Here is a 19,556-nt window from a genome sequence, read left to right as displayed (position 1 = left end):
CCCTCCACCTACAGGCAACGGGGTCACCATGGGCATGGTGGCTGGGACCACTATGGTGATGTCAGCAGGTACCCTGCTGACTGCCCACTCCCCAACTCCTGTCGCCCCTCACCGAGTCAAGGTGCCCACATATCGGGCCCCCGGAACACCCACCTACAGCTACGTGCCCCCTCCGTGGTGATCACCCTGCAAATGTTTGAGGATGGAGCTGTGCGTTCACATAATGGAGGTTCCACAGCTGGTGCTGCAGGCCTGGCGCCTCCAGCCCGGACTTTCTTCCTAATGCTCTGACACTTAGCTAGCACTCCTGCGGCCCGCCCAGCAGGTCCCAGCGCCATGATTCTCCAGCTGACTCTGGGTTGTTCTTACAGAAAATCCTGTTTTGTGGGCTGCCTGGCAATTTTTTAGCTAACTATAATGATAAAAAGGGAGTATTAATCTATTCAGAATCATATCTAGTTGAATGCATGTTTAAAAAAACAAACACAAAAACAAAGCTTGCTCAATCTACCTGCAGTGACTGATGCAAACCCATCATATGCAAAATCCAAAGGAATGGAAAGTGTTTTACAGCTTGTATTCCTAATGCACTGTTGTAACGTATGCAAAGTCTTAAAGTTGTAAGTGTTAAAGTGAATTTCTTCATAGAGCAAAAAAAAAAAAAACAACAACAACAAAAGATGTAAAGATTTTGAATAACTCAGCTACACAAATACACAATTTATTAAGTGACTATTGATTACAACCCATAAATAAGTTAAAATAGATTAAATATTTATAAGGAAAAAATAAGAAAGAATTATGCATTTAGAAATTGAGAACAAGTCTTCTAAATTGCTATAGGTTTAGGAAGATGTAAAAAGAAATATATCAAGATGTATGAAAAAGAAGGAGATACTTTTCAAACTTGTAGGATATGACTGAAGACATATTGTAGAAGGGACATAAATTGTGGCCTGCATTTAATATTTAGTCACAGAAATACATTTACAGGAATGTTAGGTAATATATCTGGGGAATTAAGAGATATCTGAGAAAAACAAACTAAAAATAAAGTAAGACAAAAGTCTTGTGCCATATAAAAAATGATTAATTTACCATAAAGTAAAATTTAAAACAAACAGTAAACAGGTTCTGGAAGTTAAGGATGAAGATTTTATAAGAAACACAAAGGGAAAAAATGTATAAGGAAAACTGGATGAAAATGCTAGATACAAAAATTAATTGTTAAAGAATATATAACTAACAAAAGTGCTAATTAACAGAACAGACATAACCAGTTACTGATTATTCTGCTGAATTGTCACATAGTGTAACCCTCTCAGACAACATCCAGATAAACAAATTGCTTTAACATAATAAGCATCACCAAAATAAAGTAAATAAGTAAATACACAGGAGGAGATATTTGAAGAAAATAATGAAATTTTTTTCCCATTTGAAGCAAGATTATATTTCCCCCTCAAAATTGATATGCAATGCCAAACATAATATAGTAAAAAAAAATCTACACATGGGCATATTTGTAAAGTTTAAGACCATGAAAGGTAAAGAGAAAATTCTAAGCTTTCTCAAAAGAATGCCTTACAAAACAAAATAATTATGGTCTCATCTGACTATTCTGTGGCAACACTGATATATTTTATCCTCAATTTTGCAATAAGGAAACTAAAAGGTTCAGTTATTTTCCCAAAAATACAGCAAATGGGAGAGCCTGTCAATGTTGTCAGAATTTATTCCTAAGTAGTTGGATCCTGAGTTTCCTATACTCATCACCATATACACTTGTGTGTGCTGCTCTATATACATGACTTTCGTTTATCCCTCAACTAGTATCTACCCAGTTGAATGTAAGTACAATATGGCAAGCAATGTCCTCAGCACTTTGGATGCATCAGTGAAGAACAAAGACAAAAATGCTTATGGGTGCATCATATTTTAGGTTGAGTGCATGTGTGTGTGGGAAAGGCAGATACTAAATGTAAACATAATACATAGGTAAATTCTATTGTTTGTTAGAAGATCATCAGTGCTACAGTGAAAGGAAAAGTGGGACAAAAGTGAGGCCAATCAAGAGTGACAGTGGTGATAGTGGGGAGCTCATGCTAGGCCCCACTGAGTAGCTAACTTTGGAGCACAGACTGGAAAGAAATGAGGGAATTCACCCCATAGATTCTTGGAGAAAGAGCAGTCTAGTAAGAGAAACCTCCAAGTGCACCAGCCCTCAGGCATGACTGTGGACAGTGTGTTCTAGAATCACACGGATGCCTGTTTGGTTGGAAGGAAGAGGAGAAGGTGAGAGCAGTGAGAGATGAGGTCAGAGGGTAAGTAGGAACTACACTGGTAGGGTCCTGGACGCCTTCATGGGGACCATGGCTTTGGATCCAAGGTTGCTGGGAAGCTGTTGCAGGGCTTTGAGCAGGGGAGTGCCATGATCTGACTCTCACATAGGACTCGGGCTACTCTGTTGAGGGTAGGTTGCTGAGGGACATGGACTGAAGAAGGGAGATTAGGCAAACATTTCAGAAATTTGAGTGAAAGTTATGGGCAGCTCAGAGCAGAGTGGTAGCTGTGGAGGTGCTGAGAAGTCACCAGATTCTCGGTGTGTTTGGAGGTAGAACCAACAGAAAACCTGGTGGACGGGACACAGAGCGTGTGCAGTGAGAATCCTCATGGGTGACCTCAAAGCTTTGGGCTTGAGGCACTGAAAAAAGTCACTGCCATTCAAAGTACTGAGGAAGGAGGTGCTGGGGCAGTATGGGATGGGGGATCAGGATACAGGTTTGGACTTATGATGTCAGAGATGTTTAAGAGCCATTCAAAGGGAAAGGTCACCTAGACAGGTAGATGAGTGACTGAATCAGCAAGCAAATATATATGAAATCTTTAGGAACCATCAAAACAAAGGCAAACAACCCACTAGAAAAAAAGTGTGCAAAAGGAATGAACAATAGTGTAACAGAAATTGTGGATGACCAATAAACATATCAAATACCACTGAGTATAATTAATAATTATGGAAATGAAAATGAAAGCATTAGGTAGTATTCCACACTTGCTATTTTTTGTCAAATACTTCATTGAGTGAACAGACCAAGTTTGGACAATGATGTGAAGCACAGTGAACTCAGATGCATTGGGGGTAGAAGTATAAATCTGTGCAATCACTGAAAAATAATCAGGAATTACCTGGTAAAGGTTCTACAATCATTTATTTTTGTCTTAAGTGTTCACTGTAAAACAATTTCTACTTTCACAAGGAGACTTGTCCAGATACACTCATTGAACTCTTATTTGTAATTGCAGAAAATTAGAGGAAAAAGACCTGAGTAGATTGTGTTTAAGCAACGTAAAACTATACAGAAGTTATTATCCTTTTAAGTGATTTATAAACATCAGCACATCAGCATATCCCAGGACAAAAGGCAAGAAAAGAAAAGACAAAAGAACACTTTCAGTGTGATTCTTTGAATATAAAGCTCAAAAGAGACACACACATATTTGAAGATACAAACACTTATGATAAGGTTATAAAGAAACCAAAGGATTGACTGAAACAAATTAAAAAATGTAGCTCTCTGGGAAATGTAGGAAGAGGCCACCAGGGGTTTGAATGGATTGCTGATGTATATTTCCTATATATGTGATGATCACTGGTTATTACATTTTATTTTAAATGTGCTAATATTAATGAGATGTATTCTCTTGTGTGTACAATATATTTTATAATAAGAATTAAAATAATTTTAATTTTAAAAGTTTCAAAAATCAGCACAAAACCACTAAGGAGACTTCACCTTGTGGTTCTACTACACCATATTAATGAGTACACTGTTGTCATCCCACTCTCGATATACTTGCAAATACAGATCTGCTTCTGTTAAGCAAATGATGCACTCACTGCCTTCCAGAAATAACCTAAATATGGCAAGCACTCAATAACATTTGCACTAAAGTAGACCGGAAATCAGCAGTTGATTTGAACATTCACAGCAATGGGAAGTCTAATGGCTAACAAATACGGGAGGAGATGATCACTTCCATACCTAATCCATAGACAGCAATAAAATATTACTTTATTCTCACCAGGATGATGACAAACTTAGCATCATGGTTGTGGGATCCAAAACAAGCAAAAAAATGATGGAGGACGTATTACTGTAGATGCGACAAAAAAAGTGCATAAATCTGGACCAACTTGTGGAAGAATCTTAAACAATTTCTGCTCCAGACACACACCAAAGACTAATAGTATGCATATCAAATACATGTGTATTTACATGTTAGGAGAAAAGTTTTCTGTGACAGGAAACTCTAGTTAAATATATCTGCAGATCTGAAACAGGTGAAATGTTGCAGAATGGGTGGGTCTGAACTACAGGCTCTGTCACTGGGGCAGAGGGCAGCAGATTCCCAAAGATAAAGATGAACTGGAGCAAGACCTTTTATGTGACATTGGAGGACGTGGTGGGCTTTTGCCTTATTCAAAGGGCTAATACATATTAATCAAACTGATATCTGTGGTTAAGCTTTTAATGGGAAGTTTTGAGGTCAGGAATTTGAGGAGAAAGGCTCAGTATTACTGCAAAGGAAATAAGACCAACTGTCTTCCGGCTGTGGACCTGCTATGTCCACAATATCTGAATGGGGAACAAAACTCAAGTCATGAATCATGGGAACCAGTTTTGAGTTTGAAGCCCAAACGTCTGCTGAGAGGAAGTTATAAGCTGCTAGACAGAAAGGGTAAGCACAGATGGTGGGAGACAGAATATAATGTGTAAATGAGTTTGTCTGTTTATTTGTGTGACACAGAGAGAGAGAGATCCAAATAGTTAAGTCTAATGTTAAAAAAAATAACCCCAAACTACCATAGAAATAGGAACTTGTTACAGGTGGAATTTATATTGCGGATAAGAAAAGTCTTGCAACATGCACATGCACACTTGAAAATTTAATGAAATAGAAGTATAACTTCTATTTTAAAAGAACAGGAAATTTTGAAACAAATCAGGAAGGATGAAAGGAGAAAAGTGAATGCAAAATAAACAAAACCAGAATCTTGGAAACGTAAAATACATGCACTGAAATAAAAAATAAAATAAATGAAATGCATTGTAGAATCAACATAGCCCAATAAAAATTTAGTTTACTAGAAGACAATAATGAGATATCTGCCCAGTATGTGACAAAGAAAAGAAGGTAAGAAATATAAAAAGCTGTTATAATATGGAGAAAATGAAGAGCACATGGAGGTAAGGGGTAAAAAAAATTAGCTATGAATTTTGCAACCTTTAATAAGATACACAAAGACTAAGCGCCATACAGTATGTTAGAAAATTGTATGACTTTCCAAATCATAATTAATTATCTGAAGTATTGTTAACATCTGTTATATAATGTTATAATAATGATAATTATGTTATTATTATCTTAAACATTTATTGGATCCAAATACTTTCTTTTAAATTAGCACAAGAAAAAATGGGGGTGCAGAGATTGTGAGAGGCCTCAAACATGTTTCAATCCAAACGCTGTCTTTAAGTAGCTGGGAAGGTAGAAGCCTACGTAGAAGATGATGAATATAATCTTGCGCTGGTGAATTACCAGAGCAGTAGGAAGGAGAGACAGCTAACGGCACTTTTCTTATCCTAGAAGTTCTCCAAGATAATCAATAATTTTCCTTCCATGAGTGCTGAAATTGAAGTACTGACTGAAATAAGTCAATTCATCCTATCCTATGATTTTTGTATTTTTTACTGACTTGACTGAATGTTTTACCAAATTGATACCATTTGTTGGATTTTGTTTTTGAATAGTCTAGCCTCCATTCTTGGGCTTTATGAATAAGTGAAATGTGTGTAAACTTTAAACAATCAAATACCTTCTTATGAAGTAAAAGAGTTGAATAATATGTATTTCTACATCCAATAATATACCCAAGTATATTTTTATTTCAGTGATAGTTTTGACATAAATGCGACATGGTCAAAATATTAAAATAAAGCTGTTATGAATCTGGAGGATGACTTCAAGATACTGAAAGAAGTGGTAATGTTGGAGAAAACAGTGCATCCTTGGAATGATGAAGTTATTCCAACTGCCAAACATCAAGTACGGAAGAGCCACAAGAAACATGAGCATAGTTGTTAAATGAGCCCACAACTGCCCAGGGAGCTCATTTTGATGTTCTACTACTTTAAATTGAGCACACTGTTGTCCTTCCACTTCCAATATGCTTGTCAACACAGACACACCGAGTTTAATGAGACACGAAAGGTCCATGCATTGTGTATGAGAATTGCATGAGGCAAACCTAAAACTTGTTCTCAAAGTTTCTTTTTTATCTCACTGTTGCCAAGTTCTCCTTATGTCCATGTGGGACCTCATTACTTTCCAAAATGCCTGGGAAAGCTGAGTTAGAAACCCCAGGGATGTTTTAACAAGCTTTTCTTTTTGGATCCAAACTACAGGTGCAAGTGCTTGTAATTTCTTCTACTTAGTTATAAATTGTTGTTGTTATAGTGTAGACTCTAACAAGTGCCCTGGCCTGTCCAGGAAGGAGTTGAACTGGCAGGGCTCCCAGCTCTCGGAAGTTGGTTAGCAAAGGAAACAAAGCTGCTTTCAAGCCTTTTTTTCATGTTATGTGAGAGACAATGTAAATCTTTACTCAGTCCCTGAGCTTTTAACCTGCCCTGTTTTTAGTAAATAGTCTCTGTGGGAGGCCAGGTGATGTTCAAGTTGGAGAAACCAAACCACGAACTGGAAATTCCCTGTGAACAGTGTCCGTGAGAACAAAGCAATCACACTGTGAATTCCAATTACTGGGTAATCCTGATGCCTTTTCTTTGTTCCCAAATAAAAGTTTTTTGGTTTTATTGTTGTTGTTCCATAAACCCCCTAACTCACCTTTGAAAAGCAGACAGAATACATTATTGAGTCCTCCGTTAACGCACAAGCCTCAGGAGAAATGACACTAACATTTATCAGCCCAATCATCATTGGAAAATCAATTTTGATTTTATAATCTACTTATACCCCACTCCTCTTTCATATTTTCTTCCTGCCAACTCCCTTTAAACAAAGACTGATCACAGTACACAGAGCAAAATACTTAGATAACTGATTACTGGTCAGACCACACACACAACTGTGGTTTAGCAACCAGCCAAACAGTGCCCCTGAGTGATCTATGTTACTTTGTAACATTCACAGAACAGAGGGTTCCTTGTGGATATTGAAAGCCTCGTCTAAGGGTTTCTTAGTTTCCACTCTTTTTGTACAGCCACCACTTTCATTTTGTCCTTACATATTTGTTTTGACAGGCATATATAACAATTCTCCTTTTTCAAGATATATGTAATTGTATACAGATAATGTAGATAATATACACATTACATATAAATATATGTAAAATATTTTATCTTATATATAAAATAAATGTATATAAGAAGTGAAACTATTAAATATTTGGATAGCTTTAGTGTATAGTGTTTCAATACTTTAATTACAATTTGATATCTAATATTTACTCTATCTTCTAGATGCATATCAACAAATGCAGCTTTTATAATGAAAGAAGAGAGTAAGGATGGTCTGTTCTAAACGAAGTTCATTGGGGGAAAGTAGAAGTTCAGGGTGGCAACAACTTCTCGTTGGCTGAGCTGCGGCGTTTCTTATTGGCTGGGCTACTGGAAGGTAGAGAGAGAAATCTCCCGTCAGTAGTGAAATAGTTGTACTTTCTGTCAGACGTTCAAGCTTCTGTGTCTTCTTGTTTGGAGTAATTGATGACATGTGACAAGGTGTGAGAGCTCCCCCTACAGGTCTCCCCAACTCCAGTTAGTGATGATCAACAGGACCCCGTGACCCAGCTGTTTAATCAGACAAGCTGAGTAGACAACTGTCAGAGTCTGCTTTTTTCTCTCTCACTTCTTTGACATTAAGCTCATAGACGACGATCTCTCTTAAGCTCTCTTCCTTGTCAAAGAAAGTCATACGGAAGTCAAATCAACAATGTAGGTTCACTTATTTATAAAGAATAAACGTGAAATAATTGTCAGGATGTGTCCTTTTTATTGAAGTTAGGTAGCAATAAGCATGATTGAAATAGTGAGACCATCATTTGAAACCTTTAAATTTATTTTCATTCAGATTTTTTATTTTAAGTTGACAATTTTGAAAAGAAACCAATTCTGAATTCCTTCCTCTCAGAACTTGTTCCACCATGGCTTCTACATTTGTCTCGCTCATTGTAGCACTGAACATTGCACTTTGTTATGTACATATATGAATAGTGCATCTTTATATGTGGACTATCTTGCACAATTCTCTACCTAACCCATTACATTGAAACATACTCCTCATGCAGCATAGAAGAGACTTAACTCTCTGTATAGCTAGTTGCCTAGGAAATCTAAGAAAAAAATTAAAATGGAGGCTATAAGATTTCTGTTTACATCTGTCTGTGTCTATATATGTATGTTGTAAATATTTTACATATTTTCTACCTCTAGATGGTATTATCAAATTTAAGAGCTCTATTTAATTGCGTTAAAGGTGAAGCACTTATAAGAATTGAGCACTTTACTCTTCTCAGAAATATAACAGAAACTAACCCATATGTGTTTTTCAAGTAAATGTGATACAGAATAATTTTTGGTAAATGAAAGTTTATTTACATTCCTTGGTTTCATTGAAATAGGCATGTCTTCTGAGTTATCAGCATTGGGTATGATACAGACTCCATGTCTATTCTACCTGGGTTTATTGGTGAAATAAGCTCATGTTATCCTTGTTACAAAATTTGCTAGCTATAAAAATCACTTATAATAATAGCGGATTTTGTCTAACGTTTCACAAGTTTTGTAGGCAATCTAAATATACTTATTAGGAACAAGTGAACTAAATAGATATAAGAAATATAAAAAGTTTTTAGGTGAAGTTTTTATGTGTTATGGTAAATGTACTTAAAAATAACTTCAAAATCTCTTGGTAACTTGAAACATTAGAGTTTTTCTAAATTATGTACACCCATGAAAATTTATTGAGTAAGTAGATCATTTCCAAATAAGATAAAATATTAGACATTAATTACTAAACATAGGTTTACCTACTTTTTGCTTCTTATTACAGAAAAACTAAAAGATGTTTCGGTCTATTAATGAACATGTCTTGTGACTCATTAAAAATTTATGCTGTGGGGAGCAAAATGGCGGGGTGAGCTGACCCGGGATTCTCTCCCCTCCAAAATACAACAAAAGATTGGAAGAACTGAATTTCAGAGAATAAACAATGCCAGCTCGTTAGAGACCTACAATACCAAGAAGGTGGAGATGATAAACCTAGCTTTACCCCTTTGGAGGTGCTGGAACGGTAGGAGAGAACATCGCTCCCTCCCCTAGAGTCTGCGATCATTGCCACGCTGGTCGGGAGGGAGTGGGGGAGGGGCCGCATGACCGGGGGATCATCCAGGACTCCTGCCACTGATTCCGTGGAGACCCGCTGATGGGGGGAAAGCTTCCGTCCGCAGGGACCCTATAAATCAAGGGCCTTGGGAGACCAGAGAACAGAACTGATCTGAACCCAGACCGGCGCGTGTGAGTGACAGCCCCTCCCCCCAACAAAGCCAGTGGGTGCAGCCATCTTGCCCCAAGGCGGAGAGCTAACACGCCGCTCTCGACCCCCATCTAGTGGCGACAGGCTGTAACTGCAATTGAATTCTACCACCATGAGAAAAAACCGCTCCTCTACCATCCAGCAATTTATAAAAGCCCCAGACCAGAAGGAAAACAATAAAAACACAGAATTAAGTCCTGAGGACTTGGAATTAGGTAAACTATGTGATAATGAATTCAGAGCAGCTATAATCAAAAAACTCAATGAGGTAGAGAGAAAGAGAAACAAGCCGAGTTCTGGAGTTACTTCACAAAAGAGATTGAAATCATAAAGAAGAATCAAACAGAATTACTTGAGATGAAAAACACAATGGGCCAGATAAAACAGAATACGGATTCCCTGAATGGCAGTGTAGACAACCTAGAGGAGCAAATCAGCATAATCGAGGACAGACAGAGGAAGAAAGAGAACTAAGAATTTAAAAAAATGAGGAAAATCTCCGAGAGATAATGGATTCAATGAGGAGTAAGAACATAAGGATCATAGGAATTCCTGAGAATATGGAAAAGGAAAATGGAGCAGAAAGTGTGCTTAATGAAATTATTGAAGAGAATTTCCCAAATCTAGGGATCAACGGAGAAATGTGTGTAGAGGAGGGTTTTAGATCTCCTAGATTTGTCAATGTAAAAAGACCCACCACACGGCACATAATAGTAAAGTTGGCAAATAGGAATGATAAGGAAAGAATACTCAGGGAAGTAAGAAAAAAAAGAGAATAACCTATAAAGGAGCCCCTATCAGACTGTCAGCGGATTTCTCTACAGAAACCCTACAAGCTAGGAGAGAATGGAGTGATATATTCAAAGCTTTAAAGGATAAAAACCTTCAGCCAAGAATACTCTATCCAGCAAGAATTTCCTTCAGATATGAGGGAGAAATTAAATCTTTTCCAGACAAACAAAAGTTAAGGGAATTTGTAACTAAAAGCACTCCATTGCAAGAAATCCTCAAGAAGGCTCTCATACTTGAAAAAAGAAAAAAAGGAGAAAGGGGACACAAGCCACAGACTAGGGAGACTGATGGATAGAACCAGAACAGGATAGCAAATATTCAACTATAGCATTAGGGTAAAAATAAGGAAACTACCAAAACAAGGACGATCTTAGCACTCTAACTACAAATTAATAAGACGAGTTGGAATAAAAAATGAAAATAATTATTTAGGAGGGGAAGAGCAAAGGGTCTAAATCAGTATTGGTCGAGTAAGTAAGAGACCACCAGAGAATAGACTATATTATACACGAGATTCTAAATACAAACTTCAAGGTAGACACTAAAATAAAGTACAGAACAGAGTCACAAATCATAGATAAGGAAAAATCTAAGAAACCCAGCATAAGAAATTGCAGTATTAAATGAGTATTCTAAAGCACACAGGAAAAGAAACACAGGAAAACAAGATAATGAGTGACAGATTGACAGCATTAAGTCCACATGCATCAATAATCACTCTCAATGTGAACGGATTGAACTCTCCAATAAAAAGACACAGAGTGGCAAAATGGATTAAAGAACAAGATCCAACAATTTTTTGCCTCCAGAAACCACACCTCAGCCCCAAGGACAAACACAGACTCAGGGTGAAGGGGCGGAGGACAATACTTCAAGCAAATAGCAAGGAAAAAAAGGCAGGTGTTGCAATTCTCATATCAGGCCAAGTGGATTTCAAAATAAGACAGGTAAAGAGAGACACAGAGGGACAATATATAATGATCAAAGGGACACTTCATCAAGAAGAAATAACGCTTACAAATATCTATGCACCCAACACAGGAGCACCAAGATTCATAAAGCAACTATTAACAGACCTGAAGGAAGATGTTAAAAACAACACAATAATAGTAGGGGACCTCAACACCCCACTCACATCAACGGACAGATCATCCAGACAGAAAATCAACAAGGAAATAGTGGAGCTGAATGAAAAACTAAAACAATTGGACTTAATAGACATATATAGATCACTCCACCCTGAAGGAGCTGAATACACATTCTTCTCAAGTGCACATGGAACATTCTCTAGGATAGACCATATGTTGGGAAACAAGGCAAGCCTCTACAAACTTAAAAAAATTGAAATAATAACAAGCATCTTCTCAGATCATAGTGCTATAAGGCTAGAAATTAATTACAAGAAAAAAGCTGAGAAAGGCACAAAGATGTGGAGACTAAACAACACACTACTGAACAAGCAATGGATCATTGAAGAAATTAAAGAAGAAATAAAAAAATACCTGGAAACAAATGTAAATGATAGCATGCCATACCAACTCATATGGGATACAGCAAAAGCTGTATTAAGAGGAAAATTCATTGCAATACAGGCACATCTTAACAAACAATAAAAATCCCAAATAAGCAACCTTAAAGCACACCTAACTGAACTAGAGAAAAAAGAACAAATGAAGCCCAAAGTCAGCAGAAGGAGAGAAATACTAAAAATCAGAGCAGAAATAAATACTATTGAAACGAAAAAGGCAGTAGAAAGGATCAATGAGACAAAGAGCTGGTTTTTTGAGAAGATAAATAAAATTGACAAACCACTAGCCAGACTTACAAATAAAAAAAGGGAGAAAGCTCAAATAAACAAAATCAGAAATGAGCGAGGAGAAATAACAACAGACCCTGCAGAAATACAACAGATTATAAGAGAATACTACAAAAAACTATATGCCAACAGAATGGATAACCTAGAGGAAATGGATAAATTCCTGGACTCCTACAATCTCCCAAAGCTCACTCAAGAAGAGGCAGACAATTTGAACAGACCAATCACAAGGAAAGAGATTGAAACAGCAATCAAAAGCATCCCAAAGAATAAAACCCCAGGACCAGATGGCTTTCCTGGGGAATTCTACCAAACTTTCAGAGAGGATTTAATACCTATCCTTTTCAAGCTATTCCAAAAAATTAGGGAAGATGGAACACTTCCTAACACATTCTATGAGGCCAACATCACGCTGATAAGAAAACCTGACAAAGACACCACGAAAAAAGAGAACTACAGGCCAATATCACTGATGAACAGAGATGCAAAAATTCTAAAGAAAATTTTGGCAACCAGAATTCAGCAATTCATCAAAAGAATCATACATCAGGATCAGGTGGGATTCATACCAGGGACACAGGGATGGTTCAACATCCGCAAATCAATCAACGTGATACACCACATCAACAAACTGAGGAATAAAAACCACATGATCATCTCAATAGATGCAGAGAAGGCATTTGACAAGATCCAACAGCCATTTATGATAAAAACTCTGAACAAAATGGGCATAGAAGGAAACTACCTCAACATAATAAAGGCCATATACGACAAACCCATAGTCAACATCATACTCAATGGGCAAAAACTGAACCCCATCCCCCTGAAAACAGGAACAAGACAAGGATGCCCTCTATCACCACTCTTATTTAACATAGTACTGGAGGTCCTGGCCAGAGCAATCAGGCAAGAAAAAGGAATAAAAGGAATCCAAATAGGGAGGGAAGAAGTGAAACTCTCGCTGTTTGCAGACGACATGATCTTATATATAGAAAACCCCAAAGAATCCATTGGAAAACTGTTAGAAGTAATCAACAACTACAGCAAATTTTCAGGGTATAAAATCAATTTGCATAAATCAGTAGCATTTCTATACTCCAGCAATGAACCAACTGAAAAAGAACTCAAGAATACAATAGCATTCACAATCGCAACAAAAAGAATAAAATACCTTGGGGTAAATTTAACTAAGGAAGTGAAGGACTTATATAATGAAAATTACAAGGCCTTTCTGAGAGAATTGGATGACGACATAAGGAGATGGAAAGACATTCCATGTACATGGATTGGAAGAATAAACATAGTTAAAATGTCTATTCTACATAAAGCAATCTACAGATTCAACGCCATCCCAATCAGAATCCCAATGACATTCTTTACAGAATTAGAACAAAGAATCCTAAAATTCATATGGGGCAACAAAAGACCCCGAATTGCTAAAGCAATCCTGAGAAAAAAGAAGAAAACGGGAGGCATCACAATCCCAGACTTCAAAACATACTACAAAGCTACAGCAATCAAAACAGCATGGTACTGGTACAAAAATAGGTGCACAGATCAATGGAACAAAATTGAAAGCCCAGAAATAAAACCACACATCTATGGACAGCTTATCTTTGACAAAGGAGCTGAGGGCATACAATGGAGAAAAGAAAGTCTTTTCAACAAATGGTGCTGGGAAAACTGGAAAGCCACATGTAAAAGAATGAAAATTGACCATTCTTTTTCACCATTCACCAAAATAAACTCAAAATGAATTAAAGACCTAAAGGTGAGACCTGAAACCATAAGCCTTCTGGAAGAAAACGTAGGCAGTACACTCTTTGACATCAGTATTAAAAGGATCTTTTCAGACACCATGCCTTCTCAGAGAAGGGAAACAATAGAAAGAATAAACAAATGGGACTTCATCAGATTAAAGAGCTTCTTCAAGGCAAATGAAAACAGGATTGAAACAGAAAAACAACCCACTAACTGGGAAAAAATATTTGCAAGTCATATATCTGACAAAGGCTTAATATCCTTAATATATAAAGAACTCTCACAACTCAATCACAAAACATCAAACAACCCAATCAAAAAATGGGCTGGAGACATGAACAGACATTTCTCCAAAGAAGATATACTGATGGCCAATAGGCACATGAAAAGATGCTCATCATCGCTGATCATCAGGGAAATGCAAATCAAAACTACACTAAGATATCACCTTACACCCGTTAGAATGACAAAAATATCTAAAACTAATAGCAACAAATGTTGGAGAGGTTGCGGAGAAAAAGGAACCCTCATACACTGCTGGTGGGAATGCAAACTGGTGCAGCCACTATGGAAAACAGTATGGAGATTCCTCAAAATCTAAAAATAGAACTACCATACGATCCAGCCATCACACTACTGGGTATTTATCCAAAGAGCCTGAAGTCAGCAATCCCAAAAGTCCTGTGCACCCCAATGTTTATTGCAGCACTGTTTACAATAGCCAAGACGTGGAAGCAACCTAAGTGCCCATCAACAGACGAATGGATAAAGAAGATGTGGTACATATATGCAATGGAATACTACTCAGCTGCAAAACAGAACAAAATCATTCCATTTGCAATAACATGGATGGACCTTGAGAGAATTATGTTAAGTGAAATAAGCCAGCGAGAGAAAGATAATCTGTGTATGACTCCACTCATATGAGGAATTTAAAACTATGGACCAAGAACAGCTTAGTGGATACCAGGGAAAAGGTGTGGTGGGGGGTGGGCACAAAGGGTGAAGTGGTGCACCTACAACATGACTGACAAACATTAATGTACAATTGAAATTTCACAAGATTGTAACCTATCAATGACTCAATAAAAAAAAAAGTTTGTGTTACAGAAAAAAAAAATTTATGCTGTGATAAAGTGTATGTTTTCAATAAAGAAGGTAAAAGGGATGGAGGGATTTTTTTGTTAAGAAAGTAATTTTGTCCTAAAGTAAAACTGGTTATGGGAAAGAAGAAAAGGCACGTTCTGAAAGTAAAAAAAAAAAAAAAAAAGTTACAGGTTTGTGGAAGAGGAATCTTGGGTAAAGAGTTTTGTGCATGGGCAATTTGGCTAAGCTTGGAATTAATTTAATTAAGTAAATGGTTTAATATCAACAGTAAACTGGTACAAAATTAGAATTTGCCTTTCTCTCTCTTAAAATGACATTTTCCTGCTCTTGAGAAAGAGGTTATAAAAGGTTTTTCTTTAATTTTATGTAAGTCTACCAAAAATACAGGGATTCTATGTTTTCTCAAAATAACTTCCCATGTTCAAAAAGCTGAAGTCTTTCTTTTAAGAAAGCTTTTTTTTTTTTACAGTTTAAGTTTCTGTGTTTTCCTTTGACATCTTCTGTTGTCACTGTAGTTAAATGGATAAGTAAGCATTGTTTTATCATAACCTATTATCTTATTTGACCAGGTGTGTTAAAGCCTTTTGATATTTCCAACAAACTTCCCAAAAATTTAAATCATAAACAAAATCTTTTTTTGCCCTACAACTAGCTTTGAGAACTTCCAGGGAGTCCATGGGACTTCTCAGAGAATTTGTTTTCTCTTCTCATAATAACAGAAATGGCAATCTAATTATGTTTATTTGATATGTCAAATTACATGTGAAGCATTATCAAACAAGTAGTGACAAACTTTCTTTATGGATATCCTCATATGTGTATGTTGTTAATATAAACGTTCCAAATACAGTGCCAAATTTTTAAAAATCTATGTCCTCATATGTTATCTCTCGTAATTCTAGTTACCTAAAAATATTATATGTCACAGGAATAATCAAATTTTATTGTCAATTTTATTGTAATCAAATCTTTAGCCATGCCATTTTAAGTCTTTTGTCATTTACAGAGTTATTGTTTATTTGATGCTTTTGCAAAAATATTTCATCTTCAGAGAGATTCATGGAAAGGATTTTGACACAGTCTACAATACAGGTTTCTGAAAAACTTTCACATCATAACACTGAACTGGGTAGGTAATTACAGACACTTAATGGAGAGAATGATGGCTTCAAAATATCCTAACAAATGATCAAGATATACGTATTAATTACATGAGATTACGTGAACTGAATAAGATACTCTAAATGTTTTGTTTTTCCAGAATTAAAGAATTCTTTTTCCTAAGCTATCAAAAATTTGGTAAGACATACCTTTGTGAAAAAATATAAAACATTTACTTTTTCTTTCTACCTTATCCTTCAGGAATTCAGAAAACCTCTGTCAGTATTTTTACTTATATAAAAAATTAGGCCAAGTTTTTTAATATAAACAAATTAGTTTTAGTGGGATTTTCTTTGGTACAAAAATGAGGGTAAGTGTAAAGAGAACAATTATGTTTGCACTTTTGTAGATGTCATATTTCAGTTCTGTTAATTGTCCTTGAGGTTTTGTTGCGTACATGTGCACTGGACTTCCCTGGGCTAAGGTAGTGCCTTTGGTCACACTAATTGTTCAAAGTAACCTCTTTCATAAACATAATCTCACTCCACACAAAATAGTCACCATTAGATCAATGTCTATGGATATGCAATCTTCAGCAGACCCTTTGTTGTCTTATGCTGGTACGACACAAGCTACTGTGACTCTCTAGTGTCTTATACTCAAGCGTATGATCAAGAGGTTAAAGAAGCTTTTCTGGATTCCAACTTAAAGGATCTTATGGTCACAGTCTAGAGCCTGTAGACTGGGTATTCTGGAAGCATCATCAGAGGAAGAAAGCTCTCAAGCCCCACTGGAAAGGACCTTACCAAGTGCTCCTAACCACTGACACTGATACAGAACTAGAAAGCATTCAAATCTGATGATGCATCTCACAGCTAAAGAAGGCTCCACCAAAAATATAGCCATCAGATGCTGGTGCAGATGCTAAACAAATTCCGGAGGACTCCAAATCTAATTGTACAGGAAGAGAAGCAACTGACATCTGAGACAGACAGCTCTTCCCAAATGGTTGGACCAGGACTGTACGCCTTTTACTCAATGTGTCTCTTACCTTATTTTTCTCTTTCTCTTTGTTAGAAAAATAATATTCTTCTCTGCATCTCACAATCTATTCACAAAGGGGGAAATATTTCTGACTGTTGGGTTTGTCCTCAGGAGCCCCGTTCTGTACACAAGTCTAGAGATTCTTTAGTACATTTAATTACCAATCTCTCTGCCATTCTTCTCCTAATTCTTTGTCCTGAGTGTCTAGAATTCTTTGCCTGACCAATCAAATCCTTGGTTTAGTCAATTTCATTATAATGACTCCATGATATGTACTCCCTTAGGGTCTAGTTTCTCTTACATTTTGCAGAAAAGCCTGTGTCAATCACATTGTTTAAATTTCTACCAAACTAGAGGTCATTATGCAACTGGATTGTTGGTTATACTTTTTTCATTATGTGACCAATCAAAAACTCTGTATTGGGCATCAGCGTGGAGTTTACTTCACAGACTAAAATGTAAAATTAGTTACACATATAGTCAAGGGTGTTCAGTGCCTGTTGGTAGAAACCCCAGCACAGCTACCAGATTGAAAAAAACCTATTTCCTAGGATAGGCACTGTCATGGATAAATATATGATCATAAATTTCTCTAAATCCCTGACAGATATTGCTCTATCTGTCACTAAAGAAATAGCTGCCAAAGAAAAGTCTGTGGATCCTCTTGCACAACTTGTATTAGGTAATAGAATTGTTCGTGCTTATCTCCCAGCTGAACAGGATGGCTTTTTTCTGCAGTAAATGCCTCTATTCCTTGGTATCTCTTCCCTGGCAAACACCTGTATTGAAATAAAAACTGAACTAGACAAAATCTGAACACAAACCGAATTGTTAAATGTTGTGCCCACTGGCACTCCATGGTTTTTGATCACTTTAACTGGCTACCCTCAGGAATGGCCTGGTTTGGGTCTATTCTCCAGTTTCAACTTAGTGTTTTATTTATTATAATAGAAATTCTCACTGTTGTAAAACTGTCTCCTGTGCATAACTCAATATTATAAGAATACCACTTGGATAATAATCACTCAATGCATTTATATGACTGCTAACACTTATGAGCCTGCATCTGAGAAAATTCAAGGAAGTATAGACAGTATTTGCCCTTAAAGAAATATGATGGTATCTGCTCTGGTGTTGTTTTTGCTCAAGTAGGACTTAAAGCTCTTAAGGAAATTGTGTTTCTCCTTGTGTGGGACATGACATACTGGGAATGAGCCTTCCTTAAAATGAAGGACGGAGGATGCTTTGATGACGGATCAGCAATGTTTTTTAACAGTTGATCAGCAATGCTTTCCAATAGTCAAACAGCAATGCTTTCCAATAGTTGATCAGCAGTGGTTTCCAATAGTCAAACAGCAATGCTTTCCAATAGTTGATCAGTGATGCTTTCAAAGAAAGATCTCAATCAAAAGGGGAAAATGTCAAAATCGACTAGAATGGAGCCATTTTAATATGGAGTTGGAGCTGCCTTTCAAGAGAAACAGCCTTGCTGTCTTAAACATTAGACTGGGCCAAACTCTCAGACTGTGTCAAAATGGCAGTTGTTTCACAAGCAATTGTTTGAGAAGTCAGCAGGAGAACAGACATCCAGACCACAAAAACTGAAGATTGTGGGCTGACCCTGATCTAGTGCTCCAGGCTCTTTGCTCCAAAAATTCAAACTTTTTTCATCTTGCAAAACTAAAACTCTGGGACATCAGCATCATGGCAGAGTGAGCTTGTCTGGTAATCTCGCCTCTCCACCGCACAACAAAAAGACATTCATACTACAACAGAGGGCATCCAAACACAACACAAAAGAACTCTGGGGGACACAAACAGCCGTACAATGGAGGGCAGAGAAGCTGGAACTCCCTTCAAAGGAGGTGGAAGAGAGTAAGAGAAAACTTTTCTCCCTCTCCAAAAGACTAGGATCTGGAACCATGGGCAGCCTCCAAGAGGGAAGGAACTGGGGAGGGGACACTCATTTGCAGGAACACCAAAGATCCCCAAAGGTCCTCATGGCCAAGGGGAAAGCCCCTACTGAGGTGAATACTAAAGCAGGGATGACCTCATCAAGCCAACACCACAGGAGAGGAGACAGCAAGGGTAGAGGGAGAAACTCCTGAGAGCATGTGGAAGAAACTGCCTCTCCCTCCACCCGCCCAGGCCTGACTCCAGTGCTTGGGATCTCAGCAAAATGCAGAGGACTCAGAATATGTGGCTCTTGACCCCCACCCAGTGGTGATAGGAGGTAACTGTGACCAAATAATACCATGATGCAGTAAAACAGAGCCACACTCTCTAGCAGTATCAAAAGTTATAGTAAATCTCCAGAATAGAG

The 19,556-nt window shown here is 37.2% G+C and overlaps 1 pseudogene; it reads right to left on the bottom strand.

Annotated features, from left to right (window-relative positions):
• Positions 1-298: 298 nt before the first annotated feature.
• LOC139044940 (olfactory receptor 2T8-like) overlaps positions 299-19,556 on the bottom strand; it is a 36,582-nt pseudogene continuing 17,324 nt past the window's right edge.

The sequence above is a fragment of the Equus asinus genome, chromosome 3, assembly GCF_041296235.1.
Source record: "Equus asinus isolate D_3611 breed Donkey chromosome 3, EquAss-T2T_v2, whole genome shotgun sequence".
Classification (NCBI taxonomy): Eukaryota; Metazoa; Chordata; class Mammalia; order Perissodactyla; family Equidae; genus Equus; species Equus asinus.
Note: the sequence above shows the minus strand (reverse complement) of the source record. Positions and strands in the feature narration are given on the sequence as shown.